This window comes from Salvelinus sp. IW2-2015, unplaced genomic scaffold (genome assembly GCF_002910315.2).
Source record: "Salvelinus sp. IW2-2015 unplaced genomic scaffold, ASM291031v2 Un_scaffold11064, whole genome shotgun sequence".
Classification (NCBI taxonomy): domain Eukaryota; kingdom Metazoa; phylum Chordata; class Actinopteri; order Salmoniformes; family Salmonidae; genus Salvelinus; species Salvelinus sp. IW2-2015.
Window position 1 is genome coordinate 1 of NW_019952321.1, and position 3,494 is coordinate 3,494.

The following is a 3,494-nucleotide window of genomic DNA, read 5'->3' on the forward strand; positions in this document are numbered from 1 at the left end:
AGAGAGAAGGGTTACCAGGAGTATACTGGCCTGGAGGGAGACAGAGAGAAGGGTTACCAGGAGTATACTGACCTGGAGGGAGACAGAGAGAAGGGCAAACTGACCTATTATTGCTAAACAAACAGAAAGAAAATTCCTACTGAGAGAAATGTTTGTAGGGTATAAAGTTCAGTGTGGTTTGCTTAGGACTGAGTATGAAGAGGCTAGCTTGATCACAATCAAACGATAAAAAGAGAACTCAGACAACTACAGTGAGCAAACCCAGATTTACAGAGAATGTATTGCTGTATATACTGTATGAGAGAAGGGAGGGGGTTCTCTCTCACCTGGAGCCAACTCTGGGGGTCTCTCAAGTATCCCAGCATGCCTTTCTCTCCAGCAGAACAGATCTGGAGGACGAGCTGGACCAGAGAGACGAGGAGGAAAAGGAGCTGGAGAGGAGAGATGAAGGCAAACAAAGCTACAGCTCATATTCACCTTCAGATATCATTGGCCTTCATGTCTGAGATAAGACTAATAGAATGGGCCTTTGTTCTAGCTCAGCTCACAATTCACTGCTCACAGTTCACTTCTCACTGCTTATTGCTAGTAGTCCTGTGTGACAGTGGATGGAAGACCAGACCCTATCTGACTGAATGTGGGGGGTTGTCGTGGAGGGAAGAGATCAGGGGTGGGAAAACTCCTGCCCGTGAGCCCATTCAATTTGGGCCGCAGGAGGTTTGAGTAAACACATAATATACAGTACCAGTCAAAAGTTTGGACAACCCTACTCATCCAAGTATTTTTCTTTATTTTTAGTATTTTCTACATTATAGAATAATAGTGAAGACATCAAAATGATGAAATAACACATATGGAATCATGTAGTAACCAAAAAAAGTGTTAAACAAATCAAAATATATTTAATATTTGAGATTATTCAAAGTAGCCACCCTTTGCCTTCATGAGGTGTTGGAATGCATTTCAATTAACAGGTGTGCCTTGTTAAAAGTTAATATGCAGACTTTCTTTCCTTCTTAATGCGTTTGAGCCAATCAGTTGTGTTGTGACAAGGTAGGGGTGGTATACAGAAGATAGCCCTATTTGGTAAAAGACCAAGTCCATATTATGGCAAGAAAAGCTCAAATAAGCAAAGAGAAACAACAGTTCATCTTTACTTTAAGACATGAAAGTCAGTCAATGCGGAAAATTTCAAGACATTTTTAAAGTTACTTCAAGTGCAGTCGCAAAAACCATCAAGCGCTATGATGAAACTGGCTCTCATGAGGACCGCCACAGGAAAGGAAAACCCAGAGTTACCTCTTCTGCAGAGGATACGTTAATTAGAGTTAACTGCACCTTAGATTGCACCCCAAATAAATGCCTCACAGAGTTCAAGTAACAGACACATCTCAACATCAACTGTTCAGAGGAGACTGCAGGAATCAGGCCTTCATGGTTGAATGGCTGCAAAGAAACCACTACTGAAGGACAGCAATAAGAAGAAGAAACTTGCTTGGGGTAAGAAACACGAGCAATGGATATTAGGCCGGTGGAAATCTATTCTTCGGTCTGATTAGTCCAAATTTGAGAGTTTTGGTTCCAACCGCCATGTCTTTGTGAGATGCAGGGTAGGTGAACGGACGATCTCTGCATGTGTGGTTCCCACCGTGAAGCATGGGGGAGGAGGTGTGATGGTGCACATTTTAGATTGAAGAATCTAAAATCCCAAATATATATTGATTTGTTTAACACTTTTTTGGTTAGTACATGATTCCATGTGTGTTATTTTATTGTTTTGATATCTTCACTATTAAAAATCCCTATGTGGCCGTCAAGCCAAACGCTTTCCAACCACTGGGCTAGATGTTAGGGGATATGGTAGAGGTTAGTTAGAGGATGGGGCTAGGGACTAGGAGTGTTATGATGTTACCTGACATGCCATACTGAAGTAGTCCCACACAGTAGGTGAATGGTAGACCCTAGCTGACTGGACATGGGCGGAGGTGTGCAAAGCTCCACCAGGTAATCTCTCGGCCATCAGGTTCACACTGTTGAACAGGTTGGTGGGGGGGCTGTAGAGGGTGAACTGGGTTGCCGTGGCTACCGTTAGTCTGTCCAGCCAGCCAGCGGACCTCAGGGATTCTAGCCTGGACACAAACTCTGACCTGGGCGTTAATTAGAGCAGAGAGGACAGGATGACATCAGCAACATGGTTTCTGTTATCATAGACTAAGCTCAGGTGTGTGTTGTAGAATAGGGGAACAGACATAAAAATAAAAATAAATCCTTTATTTAACTAGGCAAGTCAGTTAAGAACAAATTCTTATTTACAATGACGGCCTACAACGGCCAAACCCGGACGACGCTGGGCCAATTGTGCGCCGTCCTATTGGACTCCCAATCACGGCCGGTTATGATACAGCCTGGTGATACATACATGATGTGAAAAAAGTTCAAGTCTGTTTACTCATGTACATGGTAGTTTCTTTGAGATAATGGTGCTGAGTGGTTGTGTTGTGTTCTGACCGTGTTAGACCCAGTCGTACTGTGGTCCCAGTTCCTGTGTAACACTGGAGTTGACCGCAGAGACGAAGTCTGACCTCCATGGGTAACGCCATCCCAGAGACGCTTTCACGTGGGGGATATGCCGTGAGGCATTCTGGGAACAAGGTCGCCATTACAGGAGGCACCTGAGGGGAGGTCAGAGGTTAGTTATGGGTTCACCCAGCAGGATACATTTAGCTGTCAAACACACAGACAATAACTTCATTTTCTAGTTTCTAAAGAAAGTAGACCACTCACAGCAAAATGAAATGTGGAATACATAGACATTGTGATAGTTTGCACAGACAGTAAAATCTGAGCTGTACTGCAATACTGTGTATGTAAAACCTACATGTTTCAAGCAGACCATCATAGTCCCTGTGCCCAAGAACGCCAAGTTAACCTGTCTAAATGCAACAAGCTCTCACAGTCTCACATCAGAATTTGACATTCATCCACGTTTCTGAAATGCCAAATTTCGAAGTTGTTCCAAACGTAAAATATCGAAGTGTTTAAAGTTAAGTTTAGGCATTAACTCCAAAATATTAAGGTTAGGYATTAACTCTGAATGGTGAAGGTAAGGGTTAAGGTTTGGGATAGGCCAAAAACAACTTTCTATCGCTGTATTCGAACATGCAACCTTTGGCAAAACCGAAACCTACTTGAAGGTAAGAGTGCTCACCGTTGCCCCTAGTGGCCAGTTACCATGTCATCTCCCGACATCCTCAGACATGGTGAGGACGTCGAATACTGACTTGTATCATGGGTGACCTAGCTGCTAAATGACTATCGCCCCATAGCACTCACATCTGTAGCCATGAAATGCTTTGAAAGACTAGTCATGGCTCACATCAACACCATCATCCCAGAAACCCTGGACCCACTCCAATTCACATACCACCCCAACAGATCCACAGATGACGCAATCTATACTGCACTCCAAACTGCCCTTTGCCACCTGGACAAGA

General features: G+C 43.7%; 1 long non-coding RNA gene across 1 annotated transcript; it reads right to left on the bottom strand.

Moving 5' to 3' along the window:
• Positions 1-84: 84 nt before the first annotated feature.
• LOC112080024 (uncharacterized) lies at positions 85-2,667 on the bottom strand. Its single transcript, XR_011479441.1, has 3 exons — positions 2,509-2,667; positions 1,913-2,147; positions 85-431 (listed from the first exon to the last, which is right to left on the bottom strand). It is a non-coding gene; the product is annotated as an uncharacterized lncRNA (long non-coding RNA).
• Positions 2,668-3,494: the final 827 nt, after the last annotated feature.